The following is an 11,602-nucleotide window of genomic DNA, read 5'->3' as shown; positions in this document are numbered from 1 at the left end:
ATTGTCTAGCTATGTAGATGCTCCATCATCATTCCACACAAAGATGGACTACAAGCTGTCAGGAACAGTATCCCCGATAATGTCACAGCTGAACTTTGTGACTTTGTCCTCACCCATAACTATTTCACATTTGGGGACAATGTTTACCTTCAAGTCAGCGGCACTGCTATGGGTACTCACATGGCCCCACAGTATGCCAACATTTTTATGGCTGACTTAGAACATTTCCTCAGCTCTCGTCCCCTAATGCCCCTACTCTACTTGTGCTACACTGATGACATCTTCATCATCTGGTCCCATGGAAAAGAAAACCCTTGAGGAATTCCACCATGATTTCAACAATTTCCATCCCACCTACAACCTCTGCCTGGACCAGTCCACACAAGAGATCCACTTCCTGGACACTACTGTGCTAATAAGCGATGGTCACATAAACACCACCCTATACCGGAAACATACTGACCACTATACTTACCTACATGTCTCCAGCTTTCACCCAGACCACATCACACAATCCATTGTCTACAGCCAAGCTCTAAGATACAACCACATTTGCTCCAACCCCTCAGACAGAGACAAACACCTACAAGATCTCTATCAAGAGTTCTTACAACTACAGTACCCACCAGCTGAAGTGAAGAAGCAGATTGACAGAGCCAGAAGAGTACCCAGAAGTCACCTACTACAGGACAGGCCCAACAAAGAAAGTAACAGAACCCCACTAGCCGTCACCTTCAGCCCCCAACTAAAACCTCTCCAGTGCATCATCAAGGATCTACAACCCATCCTGAAGGACAATCCCTCACTCTCACAGATCTTGGGAGACAGGTCAGTCCTTGCTTACTGACAGCCACTCAACCTGAAGCAAATACTTATCAGCAACCACACAACAAAAACACTAACCCAGGAACCTATCCTTGCAACAAAGCCCATTGCCAACTCTCTCCCCATATCTGTTCAGGGGACACCATCATAGGACCTAATCACATCAGCCATGCCATCAGGGGCTCATTCACCTGCACATCTACCAATGTGATATGTGCCATCATGTGCCAGCAATGCCTCTCTGCCATGTACATTGGCCAAACCAGAGAGTCTCTACATAAAAGAATAAATGGACACAAATCAGACATCAAGAATTATAACATTCAAACACAGCCAGAGAACACTTCAATCTCCCTGGTCACTCGATTACAGACCTAAAAGTCGTAATATTACAACAAAAAACCTTCAACAACAGACTCCCACGAGAGATGCTGAATTGGAATTAATTTGCAAACTGGACACCATTAAATTAGGCTTGAATAAAGACTGGGAGTGGGTGGGTCGTTACACAAAGTAAAACTATTTCCCCATGTTTATTTGTCCCCCTACTGTTACTCACACCTTCTTGTCAACTGTGGGAAATGGGCCATCCTGATTGTCACTACAGGTTTTTTTCTCCTGCTGATAATAGCTCACCTTAACTGCTCACTCTCATTATAGTGTGGATGGCAACACCCATTTTTTCATGTTCTCTGTGTATATATATATATCTTCCTGCTGTATTTTCCACTGTATGCATCTGATGAAGTGGATTTTAGCCCATGAAAGCTTATGCTCAAATAAGTTTGTTAGTCTCTAAGGTGCCACAAGTACTCCTCATTATTTTTGCAGATAAATTAATGGAGGTTAAGTCCATAAATGGCTATTAGGCAGCCTGGGTAAGGAATGGTGTCTCTAGCCTCTGTTTGTCAGAGGGAGGAGATGGATGGCAGGAGAGAGATCACTTGATCATTATCTGTTAGGTTCACTCCCTCTGGGGCACCTGGCATTGGCCACTGTTGACAGATAGGATATGGGGTTGGATGGACCTTTGGTCTGACCCAGTCTGGCCATTCTTCTGTTCTTATGACAGGAGGGGCAGAGCCCTGTGACAGAGTTTCTGTGGTGTAGTGGTTATCACGTTTGCCTAACACGCAAAAAGTCCCTGGTTCAAAACCAGGCAGAAACATGATGGCTTAATTTTTCCCAACTCTTAATGGCCTGTCCCTGCTGTTGTAGGAGCAGCAGTGATTTCTATGCTCAATAGGTCTGTTATACTTCCCCCATTCCCATTTTTGTCTCTTCTCCCTCTCTGAATGCCTGTGAAGTGGCTTTCCCCCTCCCCCTCCCGCTCCCTCCTGCAATGCTTGTGGGATGAATGGGCTGGTTGCACAGCTGGAAGATCAGAAGAGCTGCTAGACAGACAAGGTGTCTGGGACTCTCATTAGGCAGTGATCACACACCCAGAGCATGGACACTGCCCAAGGTGGAGTGTGACCCACCAGATGCAGCCAAGTCATCTCCAGTCGCAGGCCATGAGGAGCAGGTCCTTAAAAGGGGAAGGGGCCCTGTGCTCAGGAGTCACTCACAAGCTTGTACCTCCAGTGAATGCCCTTTGCCCTGACCGCCTGGCCAGTGGTTCGCTGCATTGCAGTTCATTGTGCCTCGGGAAGACTTACCTTCATCACACTGTCCATCGCGGCGCTGTGGGACATGTACCTTGCAGAATCCTGTGCCTGCCTCTTGGCTTCCCAGGGATGGCTACTTGCAGCCCAGGAGAAGAAGGATGGTTCTGGTGAAAGGAAGACAAGCAAAGCTCTGGGAGGAAATTTGGGTGTGGGCGCTGCGCTGGGGGTGGGGTGCAGGAGGGGTGGTGCAGCTCCCAAAGTGACCGGTACACACAACCCTCTGGCAGCAGCTCCTAGATGAGTGGGGCCAGGGGATCTCCATGTGCTGCTGTCTGCAGGCGCTGCCCCCAGAGCTTCCATTGGCTACAGTTCCTGGCCAATGGGAGCTGCAGAGTTGGTGCTCGGGGCAGGGGCAGCACGTGGAGACATTCCCCCCACCCCAGGGGATGCTGGAACATGCCAGCCACTTCTGGGAGCGGCACGGAGGGACAGAGGCAGAGTGGGCAGGGAGCCACCTTAGTGCTGCTGGCACATCTCTGCACACCCGTTGGGGGGGAGGGGAGCAGAGGGCCTCCATGTGCTGCCTGGGGTAGGGGCAGAGCACGGAGCTGCCTCCCCTACCGGGTCTATTCCAGGAGTGGGTGGGTGGGTGGGATCTTTTGGCCTGCAAGGTGCAGCAGGTCGGACTAGATGATCACACTGGTCCCTTCTGACCTTAAAGGCTCTGAGTCTAAAAGGGAGAGGGAAGTAAAGGAAATTTTAAAAAAAATTAAACCAAGCATTGTAATACCAGGATGACTCAAACTGCTCGTTATATAGTCCCACCCCTTTCTTCCTCCACTGGGTGTTTAATGACCTGTTGGGATTTGGGACACTGATTCTCTCATTCCATTGATAAACTGATACAATGTGACTGAAATTAAACCAATTCCCAGTGGAGGAATCATCACATTGGCTGGGAATTGAACCCATGTCAACTGCTTGGAAGACAGCTATGCTCACCACTATACCACCAATGCCTCTGGTGAAAGTCTCTGATTTTTCACACTTGGTGTCTGGTCACCTTACTTCTCAGCATGAGGCGAATGTCTCTGTGGTCTCTGCCATTCATCGTGGGGAGTTTCCCCACTGATAACAGTTCTAGCTGGGTTGGGGATGGGAGAGAGAAGAGGCGTTTATTCTGTTTCATTCCTCTCCATTTTCTGTTCCTCCCCTTCCCTTCCAGGGTCCTCCCTTCCATTTCAGACTGTGCAGTGACACCAGGACTCTCGAGCCTCTGGAGCAGCACGATCCCATGAGATCCTCAGTGACCAAGGGTCTTTTCCAACTTCCAGGAGACCCAGCTTGAGTCTAAAGGAAGCTCTGTTCCTTCCTGGGGATCCTCTCTCCCTTCATGGAGATCAAGAGCATGAAGCCTCTGCCTTGCCTCCTGAGTCTGAATTAATGTCCCATTTCCCACTATCTGCTCGAAAGAAACAAATGTTTCTAACCCAGGTGAGCGGCGATAATTCAGCTGAAATCCTTCACCCACATTCCTTAGGAGATACAGACTCTCTGTGACACAGACTGACTGGGGTTCATCTCTGCATGTCCCCAATGGGGAAGGAAAGACACTGAGGGGGAAGGAAGAAGATGGACAGAAGGAGTCAAATGGGGCTAGACCAGAATAGGACATTTTCTGCCTGTTAAAATGTACTAGACTCTAATTGCTTAAAACAAAACAAAAACCCACCAGCTTCTGTTTGAACCATCAGCTTTTCACAGAGCAGCCAAAGTGGTGAAGCACAGACACACATAACCACCGACAGCCCAAGTTTGTCTAAGGCCTTGTCTACACTACAGGACTATTTCGAATCTACTTAATTCGAATTTTGTGGATTCGACCTTATGAAGTCGAATTTGTGTATCCATACTAAATACACTAATTCGAACTTCTGAGTCCACATTAACGGGGCCGGCGTCGACTTTCGAAGCGGTGCACTGTGGGAAGCTATCCCACAGTTCCCGCAGTCCCCGCTGCCCATTGGAATGCTGGGTAGAGCTCCCAATGCCTCCTGGGGGAAAAATGTGTCGAGGGTGCTTTTGGGTAACTGTTGTCATTGAACCGTCAATCATGCCCTCCCTCCCTGAAAGCTCCGGTGGGAAATCTGTTCACGCCCTTCTCTTGTCAGTTACAGCGCGTACGCCACAGCACTGCAAGCATGGAGCCCGCTGCGATCCTCGCCGTTTTCTCCTCCTCGCACTTTATCGTCCACCTCTTCCACATTCAGCTGCTGAGAAATTGGGCTACTTTTCAATGGTTCTGCAAGCACTGGGGGACCATAGGAGCCTTTTTACCAACATGAACGTCGTATGGCCGGGCAAGGTTCCTGATGCGTGTGTTCTCAGGAACTGTGGGCTGCTCAGACGCCTGCTGGAAGGTAGTTTCTTCCCGTACCACGAAATAACTGTTGTGGATGTGCATTTGCCTATAGTGATCCTCGGTGACCCAGCCTGCCCGCTAACGCACTTGCTCATGAAGCCCTATACAGGCGCCTGGGACAGCGACAAGGAACTCTTTAAATACCAGCGAGCAGCGAGCAGCGTGACCTGTGACTGTTCAGTTTCTTTACAGAGAAGCTGAACCTGCCCCTGTTTCTTTACCCAGTTACTGTTGACTCTCCTCTTCGGTTAAATACCCCGTTCTCCCCGTTTCCTCCACTTCCAAGACACGTGTAAAAATAAAATACATGTCACACTGTTACTGAGGAGAGGTTTCTTTATTCATGACTTTTCGTTAAAGGGTCGAAACTGGAACGCAGACTGCGGTGGGTAGGGTGTGCGCTGATGTAAAGACCGCCTCTAAACTCAAGGAATGACAGGCTCCTGCTCCTACAGCGGTCCGCATTGCCGGACTGCTTGTTTCAACGGAGCCTGCCATCCCTCCTTTTTGGGATTCTGTGTGCGGGGGGCTATGTGGCCTTGTGGCAGAGGAGGACGGATACAGATTCCTCTGCTGCGTGACTCAGCGGTCCACGACAAGGACCGCTGTATAAGATCTGTACCCGCCCTCCCCTGCTAAAAAGTCACATCCCCACCGCCCACACAGAACCTGGAAACCACCTCCCATACCGACCACGGTGCCTGCTGACTGCACTGTGTGTGTTACCTGCTGCTGATCCGGCACCCGTGTCTGTACCCTGCGAAAGGTGCCTGTCCTATGCAATTAGCAACGCACTTCCCCACGCACCCCATTCAAACACAGTCTTCAGTGAAGAAACATGACGGAAACAGTACTTAACAGCAAAGTACTTTTATTACTTAAGTACACAGTTATGGGATGGGACTGGGATTGGGACTTGTTTGAGTCCGGAAGGGAAGGACTTATGCAAACGTAGGGTATGAGAGCTTTTGGTTACTTGAGCACTCTGCTGGGGTGCAGTGACAGTATTCACGGCCCAGGGCGGGCATCCTCCTGGTTATTTGGGGTGAGGGGGGTATGTGACTTTGTGGCGGGGGAGGGCGGTTGCAGAGATACTGCCGGGGGCTCTGTCCTGCAGCGGTCCTGCAGAACATACACAAGTCGCCGGAGCGTGTCCGTTTGCTCCCTCAGTAGTACAAGCATTGCTTGAGTCGCCTGCTTGTGTTCCTCACGCCACCTCTCCTCCCATTCGCTGTGTGAGCGCTGGTACAGAGAGACTTTCTCCCTCCACTGCCTCTGCTGGTCCGCCTCGGCTAGGTAGCAGCCCACACATTCATCGAAAATCGTGTCCCTTGTCTTTTTCTTTCGCCGCCTAATCTTCGCCAGCCTCTGCGAGGTGGATGCTGTGGAAGGTCTGGAGACAGTGGAAGCTGTGAGATGGGAAACAGTTAGTTAATTCCTTGCAATGATACTTTTTTGTGAACAATTAACTGAGTCTAGGCTGTCTCTGTGAATTTTTTGTTGAGACCCCTGTGCCTGCTGTTGCACAAATCATTTGCGCGGTGGATTCTGGGTAAATGTCGCCAGTCATTCCTTCCTCTGGGAAAGCAACGGCAGACAATCATTTCGAGCACGTTTTCCATGAAATGCCCTGGCACACGCCATAGCGTGGCAACAATGGACCCTATTTTGCCTTTTGTGTATGTCACCGTATGTGTACTGGATGCCGCTGACAGAGGCGGACCAGCAGCGCTACACAGCAGCATGCTTATGCTTTTGCATGACAGCAGCGATGGTTACCAGGCATACTGCACCGTCTACCATACCATGAACTGGTAAGAAGACGGTAATAAGATGGTCATGGTTACCTGTCCTTTTGCACTGCGCCATTTGGTGCTGTCATAAGTGCCCCTGGTCAATCAGCCAGGGGCGCAAAAGCAAAATTTGGGAATGACTCCCCGAGTCAATCCCTCCTTTCTGGGTATCTAAAAATAGAATCAGTCCTGCCTAGATTATGGGCAAGTGTACTAGAGAACCACTGTATCATACAACCAGAGACCACAGCTGCTCTCTGTCCAATCCTGCATAAATTTTGAGCTGAACGCTATTCACAGGGTGTGCTCCTGAAACAACCCCAGCTGTTCATTCCGTTCTTCCCCCAGCCTTCCTGGGTTCCAATACCATTGTCCCCCCACTTGTGTGATGAAGTAATATAGAATGCATGAATAAGACACAGGTAGTCGTTTGTGAGAAATGAGTGGAAGGAAGCCTCCAGCTGCAATGATAGTCCAGAGATGACATTAAGGGGTGTGGAGGAGGGAGCCACTCATCCCTCTGCTAGTCCAGGGGCAATTGAATCTTTTCTTTACAATGAAGGGTGGGGGCTGATGGAGCTCAGCCCCCTGTTGCAATGATGAGGACGGTTACCAGCCATACTGCACCATCTACCATGAAAAATTAGCAACAGGCGGCCTTGACCGACCGGTCCCAAGCAAGTTGGTATGGTTGTCATGGTTACCAGCCCTTTTGCACTGCCCCATGTGCCAATAGGCTGATGGTACAAAAAGATGGAAATGCATCCTCATCATCAGCCATCCATAGCGTGGGGGGAGCAAGGATGTTGGTGTTGAGTGCTGCACCATCGCGTCTATCTGCAGCATTCAGTACAGATACGGTGACATGTAAAAGAGTCAACAGAGGATTGTTTTCCCTTTAACTTCTGGGGGTCGGGGGGGTGCGTAAATTGCCGAGCTATGCCCCGACCCACCGCGGACACTGTGTTTGACCCTAGAAGCATTTGGAGATCAGCCAAGAATGCAAATGCTTTTCAGAGACAGCAGGAACTGTGGGATACCTTGCGTCCTCGTTCCCCCCTCCCTCCATGAGCGTCCATTTGATTCTTTGGCTTTCCGTTACGCTCGTCACGCAGCTGCGTGCTGAGTCTGTGCTATGCCGTCTGTCCGTTTATTTATTAAAAATACTTTGGACCAGGCGTAACGTAACATTTCTTCCCCTACTTAGATGCAGGAGTCTCCGAGCGAGATCACCGTGAGGACGGGCACTGAAGGAGATAGAGAGCGCATGCGGCGTGAAATCTAGCACGAACCACGGACCTATGCAGCCGTGCTCTGGGAGGCAGTGCTCCCTGAATACCGCATGAAAGCCTCGCGCGGAAAAGTGTGCTATCACGGAGCACCCAATAAGGCAGCTCTCCCCAGGAACCTCCTGCTGATGCTTATCGATTAACGGCAGGAGAGCTTCGTGGCGTTCTCCCAGGAGGATTTCTGTTCTATCACCATATATACAGAGACCTCCTTTTCACACACTTCAGATTCCTGTTATATTAAGAATAAAAGTTAACATGGTTAAAGCACTTACCGACTGCTCCTACCCCTGATTCAGGATCCGGGTTCCTGGCCGGGGAGGGTTGGTAGGGGATCTCCGTGACGGTGATGAAGAGATCCTGGCTGTCGGGGAAACCAGCGTTGTAAGCGCTATCGCCTGCCTCGTCCTCCACAAACCCTTCCTCATCTTCCCCGTCCGTGAACATCGTCGAGGAACTGTCCGTCGACACTGTCCCATCATCAGAGTCCATGGTCACTGGTGGGGCAGTGGTGGCAGGCTCCGTAGCGTCCGTTGGCCGCTTTGATTTTTTGGTAGCCTTGTCTGGGGTCCTTGATTTTCACGCGGCGCTGCGTTGCATGACGGCTGTATCCTCTGTCTGTATCATGGCTTTGGAGACCTTCTCGTAGGTCTTTGCATTCCGTTCGTTGGAGCGCAGCTCCGAAAGCACAGACTCCTCGCCCCACACACCGATCAGATCCAAGAGTTCCCGGTCAGTCTATGCCGGGTCCCTCTTTCTATTCAGAGATTACATGAACTCCTCTGCTGGAGAGCTCTGCATTGCTGCCAGTGCTGCGGAGCTCGCCCCGATGTGCAACCAGAACGTCAGATTCAAACCGCCCAGACAGGAAAATGAATTCAAATTTTCGCGGGTCATTTCCTGTGTGGCTGGGCAGAGAATCCAAGCTCGGGCTGCTGTCCAGAGCGTCAACAGAGTGGTGCAGTGTGGGATAGCTCCCGGAGCTACTAAGTTCGATTTCCATCCACACCTAGCCTAATTCGAACTAGCCATGTCGAATTTAGCGTTACTCCACCTGCCGGGGTGGAGTACCAAATTCGAACTAAAGAGCCCTCTAGTTCGAATTAAATGGCTTCCTGGTGTGGACGGTTGAGCGGTTAGTTCGAATTAACGCTGCTAAATTCGAATTAAAGTCCTAGTGTAGACCAGGCCCCAGACAATCGTTTAGCATCTAAACTAAAGGTTTAAATGAAAGAAAGACAGAAAGAAGTTAAATGGGAAAGCAGTCAGATACATTCCAAAATGGATATATCAGGTTCTTAGCAGTATTGGTGAGTTGCTGGCTTGAAAGTCTGTCTGTAACACATCCATAGCTTGGATGGGTCATTCAGTCCTTTGTTCCAGGGTTCAGTTTGTAGAGAAGTTGCTCCAGAAGTAGGAAGGGGGATTGAAGACAAAATGGAGATGATGCAGCTGCCCTTTACATTCCTTTTGCCATGTGTCCTGTACTTCCTGTGTCCCAAACACAAGATTCACAGCACATGGCATGGAAAAGCCTTGGAGTTCTCATTACACAGGCATACCCCGGCATGTCTTGCTGACTCAATAGGTGTATCCCCTTGGTCCTTTCCATGGGCTCATTGTACAGCTGATGACCCTCAATGGGCCATCAAACAGGCTAGGCAGTGTTGATGTCAATATGTCTGGGGGTGTCACCCAGAAACACTGCACAAGTCTGGAAATACAGATATACCCCACATATCTATAACTCACAATACAAAGGTGATACAAATGTAGAAACAATATTATCATACTTGGCAAATCATGACATTTTTACTGACACCTTACATGGCATATCTAGCACAATTCATTGCAATTTTATCAGATTATATTATTATTTTATTATTAATACCAAAGTGTCTCACAATTCCGTACAGTGTCACACGTGGTAAACCAGTGAATTCCCAGGACCAGTTCCCCAGGTCCTTGAAAATGCCGAACACTGTGCTTATGAGGGATTGAAATACCCACATATCTGCTGGGAACACACACACAGACACTGTGTCAGTCTATACCCCTGTGTTCACGCTTCTAGAAAATGATGATCAATTTTGTACACAGTATGGCTTGTGAGGTATCATTTGAAAATGCATAATCTTCTGAATATTATCCGCCTATTAAAATGTGTAGTAACACTGTATGTAAAGTTATGAGATTTTACAGTATGATATTACTGAAAAAGTTACAATTCTGGGGAACACCCACAGAGCAGTTCCTCAGAGACAGCCAGGCAAACAGCTGGTCAAACAGCCATTCTCCTGCAGGGGGAAGGTGTGAAGAAGACATTTACATTCCATCACAGGGACCTCTTGAAGCTGTTGTGGAAAACAACCACATGACTGATTTTGAATCAGCTCAGCCTGAGGCTCTTTTCTTGGTTAAAAGTGCGCAGCGGGCGACAGCTATTGGAATAATGTCCCCCTGAGCTAAAAATCACACAAGCCTTTTAAAGCTTAAAACCCCAAACAATGACACATACGTTGCATGTTAATTTCCTTATTTGGAATATATTGCAAAATATGATGCAGGTCAAAAGCGAGCTGAACAAGCAGTTTTCCATATTCGGCCTTTCCTCTTATTGTTATCACACCTGGTGATATGGGAGCAAGACTCTGCATGTCTCAAGAAATGTCACTACCAACCTAGACCATTTTCACATGCTGGGGTGCAACCCAGAGCAGTGAGGAGTTGTGTCATCTGTAATCCTGGGTGAGATTCAGTGTTCTGCTGCTGGAGCTCCCCTGTCTGGATACCCTCAGCCAGCATTCAAGGATGCACCAAGAGGTTCAGAGACAGAGAGAGTGTCCGGGGGAAGCTGGGAACAGGAAGCATGGGCCGGTGGGGTTCAGAGGAGAAAGGGAACAGGAAGGGCAGGGATATCACTGAATGCAGGTTCTCAGCAGTACTAGATGTCAGGATAGCACATAGTGCAGCCCATTGTAAAACATAATCCCAACTATACATACAGAATGATGGGGTCTAAATTAGCTGTTTCCACTCAAGAGATGGATCTTGGAGTCACTGTGGATAGTTCTCTGAAAACATCCACTCAATGTGCAGCAGCAGTGAAAAAAAGCGAACAGTGTTGGAAATAATTAAGAAAGGGATAGATACGACAGAATATATCATATATCATATTTGTAAAAACAGCAAATGAATCCATGATACACCCACATCTTGAATATTGCACGCAGATGTTGTCGCCCCATCTAAAAAAAAGATATACTGGAATTGGAAAAGGTTCAGAAAAGGACAACAAAAATGATTAGGGGTATGGAACAGTTATGCCAGACCTAACTTACAGTTTCACTTGAGCAAACAGGAGCTATTTGACACTGCAATACGGCTCCTGTGCTCTGTTCCCAAAGTGTTCTGCAGCAGGGGAGGGAAATGAGAGAATGTTCTTTTTCTTGCCTATGTCCCAAGGATGGACCCCTAAAATGGAGCCGAGCACAGGGCCCTACTAACGCTAAATCCGCCACTGAGCTTCCTTCTCTGGATACCCCCAGCCAGCATTCAAGGACGCACAGAGTGTCTGTGTGATAAGTGACCTTGGGCCAGCAGCTCTGACTCCAGCAGCCTGCTTGTTACACCCCAAGCATTATTGTGGTCTGGGTGGAGAAGTCT

At 48.9% G+C, this 11,602-nt stretch overlaps 1 non-coding gene across 1 annotated transcript; it reads left to right on the top strand.

Annotated features, from left to right (window-relative positions):
• Positions 1–1,920: 1,920 nt before the first annotated feature.
• On the top strand, positions 1,921–1,993 carry TRNAV-AAC. Its single transcript has one exon. It is a non-coding gene; the product is annotated as a tRNA-Val (tRNA).
• Positions 1,994–11,602: the final 9,609 nt, after the last annotated feature.

This window comes from Mauremys mutica, unplaced genomic scaffold (genome assembly GCF_020497125.1).
Source record: "Mauremys mutica isolate MM-2020 ecotype Southern unplaced genomic scaffold, ASM2049712v1 Super-Scaffold_100033, whole genome shotgun sequence".
Classification (NCBI taxonomy): Eukaryota; Metazoa; Chordata; order Testudines; family Geoemydidae; genus Mauremys; species Mauremys mutica.
Note: the sequence above shows the minus strand (reverse complement) of the source record. Positions and strands in the feature narration are given on the sequence as shown.